The following is a 20,900-nucleotide window of genomic DNA, read 5'->3' as shown; positions in this document are numbered from 1 at the left end:
AATCTGGTTCACTGAGCTGTGTGCAATGAGAAGCAGTGGTAAAAGGCAAAATGTTTTCGCTCTGACAAGTGAGCACCAGAAAAGGGAAACCAAGGGTTATGAAGGACACAGATCTGGGAGTGAGAAAAGGCAGGCTGTTTGAGTCTCTCTCAGATTATTTCAAGGAGGTATCCCTGCAAGGCATCTTCTTTTCTATCAAGTACGAGGATTTCCTGACCACTCAACCTTTTAAGATGTTTGTTAATACATGTAATTTGTTATGCACACAAATTAAATTGCAATGAAGTCTGGTAAATATCAGTAGCTGACTATCCCTCGTAGTTCTCTAGCCAATCAGAATGGAAAAATCATGCAGTCAGCAGTCATCCCTCCTTCGGGGGGGGGGGGGGCTTTGGCGATATTTACAATATGTAAATTTTGCACCTTTTGCTTCAGATCTTGCTTTTCTTTCATTGCTATCATTTCAAACTCAGTAAAAGTACCTCTTCTCTACAAACATGGAGTCGGGGGTTTTCTTTCTTGGGTTTTGAACGGAGGCACACCTGACAGCTGCCCTTGAAGCTGAGTTGGAAGCTACCAGTGGTTCAAAATGCAGCACCTGCTTGCTGATGGATGAGAGTTGTTATAGCAGGATAACAGCGTGCTGAGGAGGCATGTTGGCTGTGGAGCCACCTAGCAGATATGCCTTCCAGCCTATTTGCCACATTCATTAGAATAACATGGAGTACTTTGCGAAATGCTTTGCCAAAGTTAAGTTCCCATAATCTATTCAGAAAATTATTCAGTCAAAAAAAAAAAAAGGAAAGAAAATGAGGTTAGTCTGAGAAATTTTTCTCAGGTTTCAATTTGGCTCCTTAATTCTGCTCTTGACAACTGTTGGTGGAATACCTATCCTCTTCTCAGAGAAGACTTGAGCCGATAAGAGCTTTGCTGATATTTTATGTAAGTGTCTCTCTCAGCAAAAAAAGATTGATTTCATTTAAAACAGGAGTTTTGCTATTCAGATGGCTGGTCAACAACAGGCTTAGATTTAATAGGCTTTTAAATTAATCTGTGAGATATGAAAAAATCTTGAACAAGCAAAAATTGATGCTTTTTTTTTTAACAAATCAAAGACCTTTGCAAATTCTCTCATGTACTATGACAGGTATCACATACTTTTGAGAACTGAGAAATGCTAAGAAGATTTATAATGTATCTGGCTAGTTAGACTAGTGTGGGGGGGGGAAGCTGATAAGGTAAAGCAGAGGCAGACTGATGACAAAATATGGCACTGTGACTGCAGGTACTGAATTTCAAAGCCTCTCAAAAGAGAGAGAAAGGATTTCAAAAAAAGACTGAGAACTGGGGGACCATAAAATGAAAGCAACTCATCCTAATTTCTAACTCATAAGAAAAGTGTCCAATTTTATACAAAAATCAAAGTATCGTTTCCAAATTATGGAAAGCAATTGTTCTACATTATTCTAAATTAATCAGGCCCCACTTTGAGTTCTATGTTTAGGGAGTTCCAGTTTGGGAACTGGAATAAGTCAATGTAGGTGATCTGGGAATAGAAATGAGGGCTAGGAAGAGAGGTTACAATTGTTGGATAGGTTTTGTTTTCAGAAAAGATGACTAAGCCAATTGTGGGAGAATTGTTCATATTTCTGGAAAGATGTCACACAGAAGAAAATCAAGATCTGTGTCTATTATCCCTGAGTACAGAACACATTAAAAATGGCCATACATCTCAGAAAGGAAGGTTCTCATTGAATGTTTGTGGGTGAAGGCGGTGAACTTCCTTAAAGCAGAACCAGTTACCAAGGAAAGTGCTGATTTCCCTTTCAGGGTTGGATGTGAAGACTGGGGCACTTTTCTCTTAAGGATCTTTGAATTTGGATTCCTGAGCAGTGGTTTGGATCCAAGGGCTCCTTCCGGTCATATGATGATGATTCAATTCTTTTACATAAACAAGAATTATAGTTTGTTTCCAAGATAAGCCCATTCACCAAGGGAAAAACCATACAGTTCAACACAAATCTTTATTAGGGACTGTTTTTTTGTTTGTTTTTTTTAATATCCTGACATGACTCTCTCTCCTGACATGGATAATCAGTCATTCTTGTGCACAATGCTTATTGATTATTAATATTTATAAATATATTTGCATATTGTATATTTAAGTTTATGTTTTATATTGATTAAATTTTACTAGAATTGTGTATTTGTGACTGGATAGTTTCTGACAGTTCTAATTATTCCTATTTATTCACATCCTGTTCTATGTGTACTGAGCAGGTAAATAGCATAATTGTCTGAGGATCCTTCCAACTTGCATTGAATCATAGTACAAATATACCCTGGTACCCACCTTTTCCTGCCATATCCCAATGCCATTATCTTTATCTTGTTCTAATCCTGTACAGGCAATTAAACTTGTCCTTCGTAGTTGTCGCATTAACACCCTCATCAGTCATCAAGCTGCAACTGTTTTATCATGTATGCAATCTGACATTTTCCACTGACCATTCTGACAGTAGTTATATCAGGAGACGGTCCACTTTATAATGGTCTGATTCTGCCCCCCCAATCTTCTGGTTCCTGAACAATGTCTTCCAATGTAAGAGCTAGTTCTCAGACAGATGCAAGACTCACGAGAGCTGAACCATACACAGACCTCCCTGTCATCAGTTAAAAGACCTGTCTCCTGTTCAGTGCATAATAAAACTCAGGAGATATCTGTCCTTAGCTATATTGAGATGTATTGGGTTTAAAGGGAAAACAATTTTCTTGTTAGAATTTTTTATATCATACCTATTTAGTCTTAATTAAGAGATTGCTAAAGAGAACTCTGCTTAGGAAGTCATGATTGGAGAAAGAATAACTTTGGGTTCAGGCAGATTCAAAAGATTTGGTAGTTATTCTGGTTGGGCAGTAGGAAAGTCTGGTTCTTTTAAATTAGGGTCTACTCCTATACTCAAAATCAAGATATAAAGAATAATTCCAATTCTGCTTGGAGCTACAGTAATATTTGTAATCAGTGGCAGAAACTACTAATGGGTAAAGCCATGGCTTAGTTTGCCCAAATTTTACATGTTCTCTCAAAACTAGAGTATTTCACTAGTGTATCAGGACACAAACCCAGAATCTCCACCCAGAACTGAATATTGTTGGACATATCAAGGTGTTGGTATTAATCATGAAATTGTTTTTCTTACTATTCCAGATGACATGCTAATATTCCTATCAATTGTGAAGAACAGGTTTTGGAGGGTGATTTTACAAAGGGACCATACTGAACCCATAGATCAACAAAATAGGATTGATGTGAAGAGGAGAAAAGAATATTTTATCAAGCATTCATAATCAAGATGCTTGTGATATTATTCCATAAAGATGGTTTCATTTAAGATATAGTAGTTGTTAAAACTTGACTCAGGGAAGAATAGAAGCTTATGTCAATAGATCAAAAAACAAGTGCTGGTATGCCAGTTAATTTAAGTCTAGACAAATCTATACATTTTATTGCAAATGTTACTGGCTATCCAGACAATCTATTGTGGTAACATAAAATAAAATAAATGAAAGGATGATAGAAAGATGGAACATAGTATCTTGTATACAAATTGATTTAGGTGAGTTGCTTAGGACAAAGCAATTTGTCATGTTAAGGAAACTTAACATAAGATCTAAAACCATGATCAAATTCCAGATTTTTTCTTTATTATTAGTTGTAGTTTAACAATTGAAATATTTGGTTTTAATTTTGTACATTTTAAATGAATGACAAAAATCACAATAAAGCAGTTCTTTAATTTTCATAGCAATCTTTATGGAAGTGATCATAAAATATATGAAAGCAACTTTGTAATTATTCTAGATAGTACATTAAGATGAGAAATATGAAAATTGGTAGTTCCTTTTTCTATAACAATATTACATCTGCTAAGGCTCCCCCCAATAAAGTTTGTTTTCTTTGTTAATTCATCATATTACTTTTCATGCTGTACTCTGTGGTCAATTCTCACAAAACAGTTTCATCCTCAATTTTGGAAGAAAATATCTGAGAAAACATTCAAGCAATTTAAGCATTCCCATGAAAAAAAGTAAAAACTACAAAGTAGAAAATCATAGACTGGATCTAGACTCAGTCATTTAAAGTAGGTCTTCTTGGATGTAAGAAAATTGCTACTGAGCCTTTAAGTACTACCTACAAAAACTACCCTGTATTTACTGTAACTTATTGATTCTTTCACTTCTTCACAGTTTCAAGTAGGAAACAAACAACTTTCATTTCTGACCAACTTTTCAAGCAGGTGAGAAGTGCAAACTTAAGCTTTAAACATAAAGCAAAGTGAAGGGGCCATAAAGAAAAAAGATATGTGCTGTTAAGTGAAAATTGGATCTATTTTCTCTATACCCAAGTCAAGAACTGTCAGTTTAACTTTGTTCAGGAAAAAGTAATATTAAAAAATAAGACTGAGAAGTCCCAGAAAGAGAGTTCTGCAAGATGCAATTAATTTATTGGATAAAGTTTGCTGGACCATAAACTTATCCCAAAAGTTTGTCTCAATCAAACTTTCAGACAAGTTTCACAAGTCCTAGAGTTATATTTATCATACAACAGGAAATTGAATTGTTTTCATTGAAAGACTTCAAAGTACAAGTGAAATAATACAAGGTGGCCAATAAATTTAAATCAAGGAAGTAAATAAATAAACCCAAAGTTTAATGACATAAAATTACAGACTTAACAGAAACCTCGGAACTGTGCAGTCCCTGTTGTAAATCAGTTCAAACATCAATTTAGTACATAGGTATACAGAGAAAGCAATGTGCAATATCTCAGTTAAAAATGTCTAGACTGCCAAAATCACAAAATTCTGTCTGACATTCAAATGTAATTTTAAACAGAAATAGTTAATGCAAAATTGAATTTGGATCAGTCACTGGGACTAGAGATTTACTCTTCCAACCTTTCAGACTTATGTTGGAGCCCATCTTAAGCAAACTTCTCTACTGGCATATATGGGCTGTTCTGTGAGTTGTGTTTATGTGGTAGCTTCCCATTGGCTGTTTGGTGCGTTGATGGCTAGCAATTGGCAGTTGTTTCCTTGTGCTTCCAAGCCCTCGGCTCTTAAGTATTTGATAGGCTGATGGTAATTCAGCGCTCCTGATAACTGATAACCCATTTCCCAGATTTCAATCACTTACCTGGCTATCTTTGTGCCTGCATGGCCAATGATCTTAATTGCTGTGAAATTAAATGTGTGTCCTTGTTCATAGCAATGTGAGGTTACCAATGAATTTGGGTCTCCTCTATTTTTTACTTTGTTTAATGTGCATATTTATATTTTCATTTTTCTCTTTAAAGTTATATCAGGATTTCTTTTTTCTATCAGCTACCCTTTCTAACCTTCAAACCTATAAATCACAAATTCATGTTTCTCTTTTTCTCAGCAAAAAGTCCATAAGGGGTTTCCAGTCACTAAAAACTGTAATTGTCGACCTTTCTCTAATCAAACAATTTAATTCTTCCATCTCTGCTACTCCTATCATCATTACCAACCAATCCTCCACTGTGGGTATTTCAGAGTCTTTCCATTTCTTTAGTCATATAATAGTCCAATGTTTTTCAACCTTGGCAACTTGAAGATTAGCTGGTTGGCTGGGGAATTCTGAAAGTTGAAGTCTGGACATCTTCAAGTTGCCAAGGTTAAGAAATACTGTAATAGTCTGTTAATAGTAATCTTCCATGTCTCTTTTCTGGAATCATATACCAACAGTTCATTGTTTTATAAAAAATATCTTTTAAGTTATAAGGTAATATAAATTTCAATCCTTTTAACCATATATTTTTCCATTGTTCCATCAATGAATTATGTCCAAAGTTCTTAGCTCATTTTATCAGTCTTTCAATTGTTCTTCCATTTCAAGTCAGTGAAATTGTATTGCAAGATAGGTTCATCATTTCTACATACTTTAACTTTGAAGTTATGTCTTCTATCATTCAATTCCAATTCTAAATGTTCTATTATCCACATTAAATCTTTCTCTTAATTGTGCATATGAAAACCTTTGAAAACTAAATCTCTTTGCAGCCGGTTGCTCTCTTGATTTCATCTTACATTCCCCATGTTCCTGTTGTATCAACTCACAGTAATTTAACCATTTTTCCTTACAGTTTCTTTCTTGTAAAATATTTCTTGTGATGAGATCCATAAAAGCATTTTGAGCACAGTTTGGGTTTATATCTATTCCATAGTCTCAATATCTCACTTTTAATATAATGATTCTTAAAATCTATATTAATTTAATAGAAGACCATGCCACCCAAGCCTCAGATCATGCCCTTCTAATTCTAAAATTCTTTTCCAGCAATCATTTAGTTTAATAATGAAAGATTATATGTTAAAGAAACAGAAGGATCATAGAGAAAAAAGAAGCTGGAACATCTGAAAGAATTGTTAAAAATGCAGTACTTTGCTTGTAGTTATGATTTTAACATAAAGCCTCTGAGATCTCTTCTGCATTGAAAACTTATTTTTCCATTAGGGTCTTTGCTTCTTAAAGCAAGCAAAAAGTATTTGATTCCCAAATTGTAGTAGAGAAAAGAATGGAGAAAACCAAAGGAACCACCTGCCACAGCCTTGCATAGCATTATAATATTTATTTATTTGTTTATTTATTTATTTATTGGTTTGATTTATATGCCGCCCTTCTCCGGAGACTAAGGGTGGCTTACAATGCGTTAAGCAATAGCCTTCATACTTTTGTATATACCTGCTTAGTAGGGCTTTTGGCCCCTCCTAAGCGGTGTTCTTTTTTATACAAAGTCAGCTTATTGCCCCCACAATCTGGATCCTCATTTTACCTACCTCAGAAGGATGGAAGGCTGAGTCAACCTTGAGCCTGGTGAGATTTGAACTCACAGTAATTGCAGGCAGCTGGCAGCTAAGTGCTACTTTAACAGCACTTTAGTCCGCTGCACCACCAAGGCTCTTATCTAATATCTTTATGCAGAGGTTCTACATTTGTGTTCTTAGCTAATTCAGCTGGTAAAAATATCACTGATATAAAAAGTTCCCCTGAAATGTTATGAAGAGATCCATGGCTAGGTCTTATGGTTATGTTTTTCATTTTTCAACTGTTAATAGCTGTCAAGAAACTAGCGATTCAGAATTAGGAAAAGGGTGGATTCAGCAACCTATTTGGGGCTTAGTCATACTGAAATCTTTACAATCCCATGTAAGTGTATTTTCCTTCAAGATATGGAGTTTCAAACATGGGCAACTGGAAGAGTTTAGAATGTCAGTGAGATATTTCTGTGACTTTAATTTGCCACAGGTTCTAATTTTTCAAAAACCACACATAGAGCTAATCAAGGACTACCCCATTTACATAGCTCGATAGAGAATTTAAGCATATTGCAATGGAAAAGAGTTCAAAAAGCTTATTTCTATAAAAATATAGTATAAGGAGATTAATCATATTTATACAGAGTTTTTCCTCCTCCTATACATAAGAATGGAGTTTTACATATTTATGTGTGAGTAATGTAGAGACTGAGTTGCATGCAATGTTCTTTAATTTAATTGTCTCTGTGGAATGAATAGTTGTTTTGAATGTTTTTGTAGTAAACAAATCTCACATTAAAATTAGGTAAAAAATTATGGGAAAAAAGGATTTTCAGAGACATACAGGCAGTTTGTAACCTGTTGAACTTCTGTGGAATGAGAACATTTCAGAATTTGACCATATTTTCTGGTAAGGTTTCAGATTGGTCAGTTTATGTTAATTTTGTGAGTGGCTTCTGTTTGGTGAAAATGGAAATCAGGAAAACATTTACCTATTATCTAGGCACTGCATAGTTTGTTCCTTCCCAAAACAAAGACCAATTTATTTCATTTGAAACAAGGTAAAGAAGAACATATTATGAATTTTAAGTACAGGGTATCTGAGGAAGTGCCTCTCCCCAATGGGACAAGCCCATCTCACTTGTTCCAGTGGCAGAGGCCTGCTACAGATCCCATTTGTATGAGCCAAGGTGGTGCAGTGGTTAGAGTGCAGTACTGCAGCTACTTCAGCTGACTGTTAGTTCAGCAGATCAGCCGATCAAATCTCACCGGCTCAAGATTGACTCAGCCTTCCATCCTTCCAAGGTGGGTAAAATGAGGACCCAGATTGTTGGGAGGCAATATGCTAATGCTAATGCAATATGCTAATATGCAATATGCTATATGCTAACTTTGTAAACCACTTAGAGAGGGCTGTAAAGCACTATGAAGCAGTATAGAAGTCTAAATAAAATAAAATAAAATAAAAAATAAAATCTGCTAAAATATTGAAGGAGGCAGGATCAAGGAGAAGAGCCTTTTCTGCTGTGGCCCCATCCCTGTGGAACATCCTTCCATCCGAGGTGAGAACTGTCCCCTCCATTTGGCTTTCTGAAAGTTATCAGACCTGGCTTTCCAGGTGGCCTGGGGCCTTAAGGGAGGCACTCACCACTGGAGGTGGGAAGAAGATCTCATCTGCATCCCATCCACTCTTGGCTCTTGAAGGCATGGTTTTAGCACAGTTTTTAATAATATTTTAATGTGGGCTCATTTTAATCTTTGAATTATTTTTCACTTTTCTATAATTTGTAGGCTGCCAGAGTCACCTTGTAGGGCAATGGGCAGCATAGAAAATTAATAAATAAATTTAGTGCTGTTTGGATCCTTTTTCTTTAGTGTATGTATTATTTTAAGAACAAAGATATATTGGATAATAAACAAAGATCACTACAAAATATCATCATGACCAAGCTGTCAATATATGTACAGTATATATATAATTTGGTTTATATGCCGCCTTTCTCCGGAGACTCAGGGCGGCTTACAATGAGTTAAGCAATTTCTTCTTGTTATAGATAAAATTGTTGTGATAATTCACAGAAGCTATTTCTCTTAGTTAGACTCAGAATTTTTATTATTAATAATAATAAAGTTTGCCCTTTCTAAGGTACTGAGGGACACGAACACTGAACCTTTAATAATATAAGCCCTATGCCAGTTGACTGATCAACTCTGGGATGATTTATTATACTGTCTCATTAAGAGATAGCAGCTGCTCCTATTGCTTTGATATTAAGCCTTAAGGAAATATTAGGTGGTGGCAATTTCATAAACTTGAAGTGCACGTTGTACTTCTGTGATGAAATGGTCAGAAGCCTTAGGAACACTTCAACACTGCTCTCTAAATTTGACCTTGAAAAAAGAGGCAGCCTTGTGAAAATAAATGTGTAAAAGAAATTTAAGAAGATCTGAGAAAATAAATGGTACAGGGATTCCTTCTTTTCATGGCCCTGTTTACTATTCTTCTTAAAATGATTGACTTGCTTACATAAAGGACAGTTTTGTTTCTAGGAGGACAGTATCTGTGTGCTAGACAGATTCCCTCAAGCAACTTGACAGAGAATCATGGAAGGAATAGTTGGAACCATGAATGCTCCTAGATTAGGAAGGGCTGACAAAATAAATGTTCGTGTTTATTTGTTTTTGAACTACATAATTGCCACTTCCTTTAGGAAATAATATGGTTGACCTTGAGTTTTTCAGTTCAGTTGTCTACCACATGATTTCAACCATTACTCTGTACTTCCCAGGCACTGATTTTAATTATTCTCTCAAAAACTATGCAAGTGTATAGTAGTACTATTGCAACTGAGATTGAACATATTTTGAACATATTACACACCTCATGACCCAGTCTCGTCCATCAGATGACTTTTTGATGTTGTCAAGCTGTAACATAGATTCAAGTTAAAACAAAGAGATTCAATAATAAAGAGCAGGACACTGAATCTTTTTATGATTTTTTTTTGTAGAAGTCTTTTTCCTAAAACTTCATTTTTAAAAACTTGACCATGATGACTCTCTACGTTTGAAATGGTAGGTGGGAATGACCTTGGAGATAGGAAGAAGATCCAGGCCTAGACAATATCTGACAAATAAAATCTAGATCCAAAGGAGGGATGGTGATGAAGGTGATGAAAATATCTCAGAAGAATCCCTAATTTTGAGTGAGTAAAATTAAGGGGCCAGAAGATACTTTCAGATTTGTAAGATTCTGTCACTGTATACTTACAATAAAGGTAGCATTAGTACTCACGGTTGATGCTTCTTTTCTGGATTGTCTTGAAGGGCTGATAGTATCAGATCAGAACTGCATGATATGCCTTTGGATAGTAACATTAATTTTTACAATTTTTCATTTTTACATAACATCAGGAATTGATAGCATTCCATTTTTATTTTTATTTTTTGCTTTTTGGTAAATAAGATCTGCAGAAATATGAATTTGCAGTAAATGATTTTTTAACAGTATGTTTTGCAATTTCAGTCATGCTAAATGCTGTCCATTAAAAGAATCTCCTTAAACTAAGGGGCTATAATGATCTGTGAAAAATTACTTACATATACAGTACATAAGCTTATATGGTTTTCAAATGTAAAACAGTGAAACATAGTTTGATTGTTAGCATTAAAACTAATGATACATAACACAGATATAGTTCCAAAAAAAAAAAATCATTTGGATTTAAGTTGTCGGATTTAACTTTATATACATGATACGTTGGGAAATTTTTAAATAGGAGGTTGTACAAATAACCTGCAATATGAGAAAGCAATTTATTGGGGCTAGGAGATGGGAAAGGTGGTTTACTATGGAAGAAGCAATGCCATTTTATTTTCTGGTGGTTTTTTGGTTTTTTTTTTACTACTTGTGGAAAGTTCAGTGAAATAGTGGGGAATTAAGAAAAAATATTTCTCTTTTTTTCCCCAGTATGTACATATATGAAAAATGTAACTCCTAAAAATAGAAACCTTCCTGACTGGGAAAATCAAGATAATTATGACCGTGCTTACAAGCACCAATCTTACATAAGTTTGGCACAATTGCATTTTCTGTTATACTTTTAATATGATCCATCAATACAGTGACTTCAACAAAATTCACATTATTGCCAGTGGCCATCTAAAATTGGTTGCCCAGAAGTACATTCTATTTATCCCATTTCTCATCTCTTGGGCTTCTTGCTTTAATGCCTTTCCTTAGCCAGGAGGTTCCTTTATTAATACCATTGTAATGTGCTATATCAACTAGAATCCATGACTTCTGATCCATGGGGCATCCAACAAGGTTGCAGTAGTTCCTCTGGGTTTGAAGGGAAATTTATGATCTATGTTAAAACTTGGTGGCACTAATGGGAATTTTGAAATATGTCATTGCTCATGCCCAAAATATACAATGTAAAGTCAGAGATACCTTCATTTAACTGGAAGCTTTTCACATTTATAAGATGATTCCAAATGATCGTATAGGAATATAGCCTAAAATGAAATAAAGTCTAAATAGTTTGATGATTTTAGAGGCAAGATGACAGATCAGTGGAATTAAACACAAGTAGTTCCTTATTATGAGTTGATATATTTGATTTTCCTGACAGAACAAGGGGAGTTGTGTCCAGGTATTACAACAGTTCATTTAGTTATTGTACAACATACAAAGGCACTGGATTTATGACCATTTTGCACAGGTCATAACCTTCTACACATGCTCAGATGGTGAAAACTGGGATGTGATGACGTCCCAGTTTGAGGGGGGGACGGAGCCTTCCTCCGGCAGTGCTACCGGCTGAACTACCCGCCACCGGCACTAAAGGCTCCTGTGAGCCGGATAGAGCTGGCAGTATTTCACCCCTGATTTTACACACTTATGACCATTGTAGCACGCCCCCATCATGGTCACATGATCAAAATTCAGACACTTGGCAACTGACTCATATTTATGGCCATTGCAATGTCTCAGGATCATGTGATCACCTTTTCTGACCTTCTGCTAAGAAAATCAATGGGAAAACCAGATTCACTTAATGAGTGTGGCACGAAAGGTCATAAAATGGGGCAAAATTCATTTAACAACTGTCTCACTTAGCAACAGAAGCACAGGTTCATTTGTGGTCATAAGATAAGGACTACCTATAATTATCATGTAGTTGTCAGATTTATCAATGTGTTTTAGGTGATTTAGATCTAGCTGTGTTATGAGCTCATAGTAGCCAAAAGAATCTTATATTTGACCCTTTTTTGCTATTGTTATTCGTTTGAGCAAATAAATACATATTTTCAGCTATTAAATTCCAATCAAGTTTCTGTTTTGAAATTACCCTTCAAATGGGAAATGTTCAGTTTGCAATAAAAATAATAAAATAGCAGAATATAGTGGCTTTGGTGTGGTTCCTAACTCCCACCCAACTCAATATTGAACAAGGCAAACATACATATTGTCAGAATGTAAAGCATTGGGAATGGTAGCATTTCATAGCGTTTATGTTTAAACAAATAGGAGCTGCCATTATGTTCCATGTAACACTCCATTACAATAATAGCTGTTTCATGGTAATGTTATCATCTGGAAATATTAGTCAATTCCATCTGTGAAATTGGCATCCACAGAGCTTTGATACAGACAGCCAAACACCAAAATAGTAGGCAAAAATGACTGGATTCTACCAGAATAATACCCAGAATTTGGAAAGATTATTATTCTCTTTTTAATCTTTTTCTAGATTTGGGATGAAATGTGTAATATAGTATAGGATATATATTTCATACTCACCATCCTGAAAAGGTTATAAAGAAGGAAAAATAAAAGACAGGTTTAAAAAAAGGGCAGATAAAAATAACATCAAGAGTACAGTAAATATGGGGTCTAAAATATAATGGGGATTACAGTTTTATAAAACATTAATTACTTATGAATTATATTGTATTGCTTTTTTTAAAAGAAAAACTGGGAATTGCTATTGAGGTCTAGACAAAAAGTATATATTAGCAATCATGGTTAACATTGTATTAATCACTGTCAAAATTTATAATGTATAATAAATTGAATCAATACTTTGAATCTATTCTTGGTAGAATATCCCAGAAGTTAAAATAGACTGCAGTCAGAAAAAATTCAAAGTTTGGATGATATATAAATCCATATTAAATTATAATGAAGACATTGTTTCTAGCTGGAATTGAATTCTACACCAGATTTGCTTTTGAGATGAAAAGTTTAGATATTAAAAACGATATTCCTACAACCTGGTTAATCAACTCTACCAAAGAAAGAGCAAAACAGCCTGTCTAGTAAGAAGCAATAAAATCCTTGCTGCAGTTAATTTAATTCAGTATATACTTTGAAAGGAGATGTGGTTTGGTTTATTAAAAAAAAAATATTCTCTCGTAAATTTTAATCCATGTAAAAATTCTTTTGAAAAATGTAATAACTACATTTGTTAGTGATTGGAAACCCTTTATGGACTTTTGCTGAAAACAGGGAAAAAGTTGAACTTGGATTTATGGGATTGGTTATTAGAAAGTAATAAATTGAAAGAACGGAGCCAGGGTGTAATCTTAGAAAGAGAAGATAAATGGCAAATTCATTGATGACTGTTATAAAGAAGTTTGGAAGCTACTTCTTTGAATCTTTTTTTTCTTTTTCTTTTTCTTTTTCTTTTTCTTTTTCTTTTTCTTTTTCTTTTTCTTTTTCTTTTTCTTTTTCTTTTTCTTTTTCTTTTTTCTTTTTCTTTTTTCTTTTCCTTTTCGTTTTCCTTTTCCTTATCCTTATTTTTATTCTCTCTCTCTCTCTCTCTCTCTCTCTCTCTCTCTCTCTCTCTCTCTCTCTCTTGCAGTTTTGATTTTTTTACATTTACTCTTCACCTGAACCGGCTGAATACCACCTCTGGATAGCATGTAAAGATATTTGCATTCAGTTTTGTTTTGTTTTTCAAAAAAGGTTATTTCCAAGATCTTTGAGGTATAGTATGTAGCCAGTTTATCTAGACGTCAAGCTAGACAGTGGGAGACTGTGAGTTCTACTCCCAGTTTAGCCATGAAAATCAGCTGTGTAAAACCTTGGGCCAGTTACTCTCTCTCAGTCTCATAGGATTGCTGTTGTGGAGAAAATAGTAGGAGAAAGGTATATTGGATATGTTTGCTGCCTGAGTTGTTTGTAAAAGAAATAAAGGTGGGAAATAATAAACAAACAAACAAACAATTCTGGATTTGATGAATTGAGGTGTTATCTCCAAACTTCAAATATGCTAGAAGGAAAATAGTATTGCATCACTATGCTATGAAGTTTAGATTCAAACATTTGGCCAGAGAAATTCTACATAGAACTCATGTCAGTGTTCCAACCTTGAGATAATAGATTATGGTAGTCAGATCCTTTTCTTAATGAAAAAGGATTACAGTCTTCTCACCAGATGGTACATGTTGCTGCCAAAGCCATGTTTAAGCCATCCATTCTGCAGCAGAAGACAATTTCAGTAGTGGAGTGAAATATGAATAGGGTTCATTCAGCTCTTTCTAAATCAGAACGCTTAGCTCCTAATTCATTCTACTTTATTGTGCTCTTCTGATAGAAAACCTGCCCAATTCACAATAGTTTTTATTGCTCTTTGTAATGTTTCCGGAGTTCTGCTCTTTTTATGTACTCTGTCAGCCATTGTTTCATATAGATCCGATTACAATATAGTTACACAATTCTTGTTGAGTGGGAAAGTCTTTAGGAGTAAAAAGAAAAAGAAAAAGAAAAAAAAAGATGGTTTATTACTGTCTCAATTATTCTGCGCACACAAGTAGGCAAGTGTTCGCGTACTGGATCAGGCATGTATAGGTTACATTTTTATTACTTTGACTATTAAGATGAAGCAAATAGTGTGGTGTTTTTCAATTGAATGAAGGTTATTCAATAATGCTCTTCTAGATATGGAAATATGATATTTAAAGAAGGTTAGATCTGACTTTGTGATATATTGTCTGCAAATTATGACACCAAATCTGGATATAACAAGATTGCACTGTTTGATATATTAAATATACTCGTAAGGACAATTGGAATCTTTATGCAAAAAAAAAAAAAAACCCACCCAAAAATCTTGAAATAACATGAAGCTACGGTTCTCCAAACTTTGGGCAAACTTCAATAACCAATACAGGTAGTCCTCAATTTACGACCACAATTGAGCCCCAAATTGATGTTACTAAATGAGACATTTGTTAAGTGAATTTTGTCCCCATTTTATGACCTTTATTGCCACAGTTGTTAAGTGAATCATTGAAGTTGTTAAGTGAATCTAGCTTCCCCATTGACTTTGTTTGTTAGAAGGTCACAAAAGGTGATCACATGATGCCAGGACACTGTAACTGTCACTGCAACTGTCAATATGAATCAGTTGCCAACTGTCTGAATTTCAATCACATCACCATAGGGATGCTGCAATGGTCATAAGTGTGAAAAATGGTTATAAGTCACTTTCTTCAGTGATGTTGTAACTTCGAACAATCACTAGATGAGGACTAGTAAGCTGAGGACTACCTGTAGTGTAATAAGAAATAATTTAACCAATATTTTTAAAATCCTTGTAATATTACTCTTCTAACAAAGTAGACATACAAAAAATTTTCAACACGTCAGCAACCCACTCAGCTTAGTACTATCAAATAATCACATAATCAGTGGAACTTTGACTACTACTATTCATTCAGGATGGCAATATTGAAAGCACACACAGATTCAACATGTAATCCATGGTTGTTACTTTTCCTGATCAACTAGCTCCTTTTCAGCTCTTGCATTCTGTTTAGATTTGTGCAACCAACTCAAGTCAATTACAACTAGAAATACTTGTATGAACAATGCTAACTATTGCAACTAATATTCTCAGCATTAGTCACAATAGTCAGTGATCAAGTAGTTATTTTGTGTAAATGTTTTGATTTTAGCCGATCAAATGGCTAGTTAAAGAACAAGATATCCCAGTTGGGAAAGTCCTGTGATTAAGATCAGAGTGAGATTCTGGTAGACAGAGGAAATGAAAAATAATCATAGTCATGTTAGTCTATGGAACTATCTAGGGAATATGACCAGTGCAAGCAATAGAAAAGCATGCAGAATGTCAAATTTACCAGAATTTTAAATCAAGTAAGTGTTGTGGTCCGCCAGCAGCCTGAGGAACTGGCAGAGGAGTCGGACAGTGAGGAGGCTGGGGACAGTGAGGCGGCTGACATGGGCCAGTCCTGGAGTCTGGGGAAGGCCCAGATGAGGGCTCTGCGTCGGAGGCAGAAATGGGGCCAGGGCCATCTGGGAGTGATGCGCTGACTCTGGAACCCACAGAGTCAGACAGCAGAGAGGCAGAGGAACAGGAGGAGCCTGTTCCTAGTGCATGCATGCACAGAACTGCCAGAAGACAAGAGCAGCTAAAGCAAAAGGGATGACTCGGGAGTAAGGCCAGGAGATGATTGGCCCGTCCCATAAGGCTTAAAAGAAAAATAAAGGCTTAGATGAATATATTTTGAAAATAGAAATCATTACAATTATTATAAGCATTTAAACAATATTTTAGCTATTGTTCCCAATATAATAATCTTCATTGCTGATCTTATTTTAACCGCTAATCCCAGCACAAACATCTTTAACTATTTATCCCAGCACATCATCTTCATTTTAATCATCATCTTTTACTGTTAATCCCAGCATAATCCTCCTTGTTTTTGCTGTCATACCCAGCATAATCAGTTTTTTTGCTGTTAATCCCAGCATAATCATCTTAATTTTACTGTTAATACCAGCATAATCATTTTATTTTTACTGTTGATCCCAGCATAATCATCTTTGTTTTTACTGTTAAACCCAGCATAATCATTTCTTTTGCTGATACTCCCAGCATAATCATCTTAATTTTGCTGTTAATCCCAGCATAATCATCTTTCTGTTGTTACCATCCATCTATACTTTATTTATTCACATTTAATCATATTATCATTATCTTTTTTATGACAATTTAACATTGAGACATAGTTCTTATTTCAAACCCATCTTTATTTACATTTATAAATTCCTTTTAACATAATTTATTTCTCTTATATTCTAATTTCCATCAGTATTTCAGTTTTATATATCTTCTTCTCATATATTATTATTATTCTCATATATTTATATTACTCTTCTCATATTGCTATTCATCCATATTTATCTATAAAAACCTCCTTTTTATTATTACTATCCATTTATACAATGTTTTTTCATTTTTAATCACGTTGTTTTAATCTTATTTTTCTTTTTCCAGCCGTGTATACCTTATTTCTTCATAGTCTCGCCTGCTGACATATATTTCATTTCATTTTCAGTATCTTCAAATTCTGTCCTCCATGTATCATTTTAAATCTTTTTCTTATTTCTATTCCAAATAAAATGCATCAAGTTCCCTTCTCTTGTTCCTGCGCCAGTTTTTAAGTTATTATTATACCAATTATAAGAGTTCCGTTATAGTTTCCCTTTCTTTTCACCAAAGTCAGGCTGTCTGCAGACAAGAAAAAAAAAAAACCTCTTCCACAAAGTCCCACAGCTATTATCTGTAGAATTCACAATTCTCCAAAACAAAAAGCAAGTTACAATGTTCCTTTTTAACTGTCTTATATTTTTTTGAGCCCTGAAATAAGCGCTTGGCCTTATTTTTGGGGAGATTTTATTATTTAGTGGTGTGTGGAGGAAACCAGAGGAAATGGCTGGGACCGGCTATGCATGCATTTAAATATTTTCAGGAAGGCTTATTTTCGGGGGGGGGGGGGTATTTTAGTGCATTTGCTCAAAAACCCGATTGGGTTTATTATCAGGGGATTTCTTATTTTAGGGGAAACAGGGTATCTGTCTGATACAATCAATGGTAGGACTTTTTCTCTTTCACATGATGTATGAGACATAATATTGTACTTAAATAGTAATCGGTTTAGGTATAGTAAACAAAGTGGCTGTTGAGGATCTGATACATAATTGTGATAATGTAATATTATTGCGTATTGGGTAAGATTTAACTCCTTTATAATACCTATTTATATTTTCTTTTATTTACCCATATTATTTATCAGTTTCTTGTCTTAGTTGCAAGATTATTTGATTTTATAGTTAATTTAATTTTTTTTTTAATTTGATTTATATGCCGCCCTTCTCCGGAGACTCAGGGCAGCTTACAATGCATTAAGCAATAGCCTTCATACTTTTGTATATTTATACAAGTCAGCTTATTGCCCCTACAAACTGGGTCCTCAATTTACCTATCTTAGAAAGGATGGAAGGCTGAGTCAATCTTGAGCCTGGGGAAATTCGAACTAGCAGTAATTGCAGGCAGCTGGATGATAATAATAGGCTATTAGTCTGCTGTGCCACCAGGCTCTTCCCTAAAATTGATTTTATAGTTGTGAAAAACAAACAAAAAAAAATCTGGAAAACCAATATAGATAATCAAATATTTTAGAAAAGATTTGCATAAAAATATATCAATGATATTGAAACAGTTAAAAAAAAAATCCAACGATGGCCATTGCAATGAAGTTAGCAAGTCTTATATAGATATCCAGTGACCTGCCAGCAAAAAAGATTGGGACAATGTCTTTTGACCATTCTCACTATCTAGTTTGCCATTGATTGATTTTGTTTTTGATAAAATTTGTGGAATACTTTGGATTTAGAAAAACGAAGTACAGAGATATACAATATGTATAATGCAGTAGGGGAAGATTTAGTACATTTTACAATGGGAAAGAAAGTTCCCTTATGTATTCTGCATCTTTTATTTAAGCACCTGCATATTGATTTTAATCTATTTGCACACTGGCAAAAATTTTAGTCTTCGGGGGAAAACAAATAAACAACTCCAAGATTTTTAATAGCTGATTCACATAATATTTCAAACATTGGATGAACACAAAACTGTATGCTATCCCTAAGGGTGTATTTTTTTTATTTTGTTTTTAGTATCTGATCCAAATTATGATGAAAGTATAAATTAAACTAGCAGGGGGGAGTTTCAGCCAAACCTCTGAAGTATTTATATTGTCTGGATTGGAATGAAATCATTTTATTGTGAGTTGTTCTAAATTTAAAGATTGCCATTTATAGTGAAATATAAAAAAACTGAAATAATTATTGATTTTGCTGTCATCTGACTTTGCAAGACTACTTTTAATCTTTCCTGTAATCCATGGATACATTTCAGTGGTGATGAAGTGCAAAAAATAAATCTGTTTTAATTTTCTGACATTTTTATTAAAATATATATTTGGATGGGAAGCTTGGTTGAGGTATGGCGAACTGAACTATAAATGAAAGGCTGAGAAAATGATTTAGAAATGGATCCATTTACAAAAGAAACTGGATGAAGTTTTAAAAATTAAAGAAGAAATACAAATGACAAACCAGGTGAATGACTTGGGGGGAGGGGGAAAGGCTTATTAAAGTTTTGAAGAAATCTGTGTGATGGCTAAAAAGAATTGAAGAGAAATAAAGTTCTATTAAAATATTGGATTTCAATATGTATTAAAACCCCATCAAAGCTGGCAACAGCCAGAGCATTGTGCAAGATTGGACTATGTGGAAAGACCTGGCCCATAGAATTGCTAAAGTCAGACAGGACTGAATAGATAACATTATCACCATCACATATTAAGAAGTAAAAGGAAGGAATATAAATTTAGTTTATTTAATCATGGTTAAAATAAGACAATTTGTTGCAGCATTCTGGCAAACTTTTACAGACTTCTTCAATCTGAAAAGGATTGAAAAGTTGATGTTTTATGGATTTTCTTACAGATAAAGGATAGGATATGGGATGAATATCTCTTTTATCTTATAAGGGTTAGGAGTTATTAAATTTGTTTACGCTTGTTCTAATCAAGGTTAAAAGTTACTTCTTTATTTTTTTATTATATTCTCTCTTCTTTCTCTAATGAATATAACATGACAAGCCAGATTCCCCACTGTATCTTTTCTTCTACATTCTCTCCCCCCCCCCTTCTGTAGTGTTTTTCTTGTTCATAAAAACATATGTTTTTATGAACAAATATTTTCCTATGTAGAAATTGGTTTGTTTGTTTTTTTACTGCCTAATCTTGTCTAAAAAGCTCAGCCATGATAACTTTGTATCAGTCTTTCATTTTCAGTCTTTGTATCAGTCTTTCATTTTCAAACTAAAACATAGGTTGTTTGGAGGGGTGGGTGGTGGAGAGAATGAATCTGTGATTCTTGAACTTAACCTCCCAGTGGCTCCCGGTGGTCTTCTGGGTGCGCTTCAAGGTATTGGTCACCACCTTTAGAGCGCTGCATGGCTTAGGACCTGGGTATTTACGAGACCACCTTCTGCCACCGATAGCCTCCCACCTACCAGTATGCTCCCATAGAGAGGGGCTCCTCAGAGTGCCGTCGGTCAAACAATGTCAACTGGCAGATCCCGGATCTTCGCACCTTTCACCGTTCCCTAAAGAAGTTTTTATTCCAGCAAGCCAGGCTGGCCTAACACTTTTAAATTGTTTTAATTTTCAAATTGTTTAATTATGGGTTTTAATACAGGGGTGTTTTTAATTAATTTAATTGGATTTTAATACTGCTTTTAAATTTTGTATTTCCTGTGTTTTATTTGTTGGCTGTTCACCACCCCGAGTCCTTCAGGAGAAGGGCAGTATATAAATATAAACAATAAATAAATAAATAAATAAATAAATAAATAAATAAATAAATAAATAAATAAATAAATAAATAAATAAATAAACAAACCTGGGGAAGGAAGAATAAGATAAAGATATTGCGAATATTTACATTGCATAGTGTGATTTCATTTTTCCAAGTTGCTTATTGAAGCTAAATAACTTTAAGAAGTAAATTATGGGCATGTCATTTATAAACATCTGGCTTGGAGGTATATTGATTGTTATATGAAGGCTATTCATTGTTTAGACTCTGTTTATTGACTAAACAATTATTTAAGTATCCACACATCTTTTATTAATTTTTGTAGAGCTGAATCACTGATTCTGCCACTGTTGTCT

At 34.4% G+C, this 20,900-nt stretch overlaps 1 protein-coding gene across 1 annotated transcript in view; it reads left to right on the top strand.

Moving 5' to 3' along the window:
- The window catches only part of CNTNAP4 (contactin associated protein family member 4), a 262,491-nt gene that overhangs the window by 64,627 nt on the left and 176,964 nt on the right, over nucleotides 1-20,900 (top strand). The window lies entirely within an intron of this gene.

The sequence above is a fragment of the Pituophis catenifer genome, unplaced genomic scaffold, assembly GCF_029215685.1.
Source record: "Pituophis catenifer annectens isolate HBS135680 unplaced genomic scaffold, rPitCat1.0.hap2 SCAF_2, whole genome shotgun sequence".
NCBI classification, from domain to species: domain Eukaryota; kingdom Metazoa; phylum Chordata; class Lepidosauria; order Squamata; family Colubridae; genus Pituophis; species Pituophis catenifer.
This window is presented reverse-complemented; position numbering and strand designations above follow the sequence as displayed.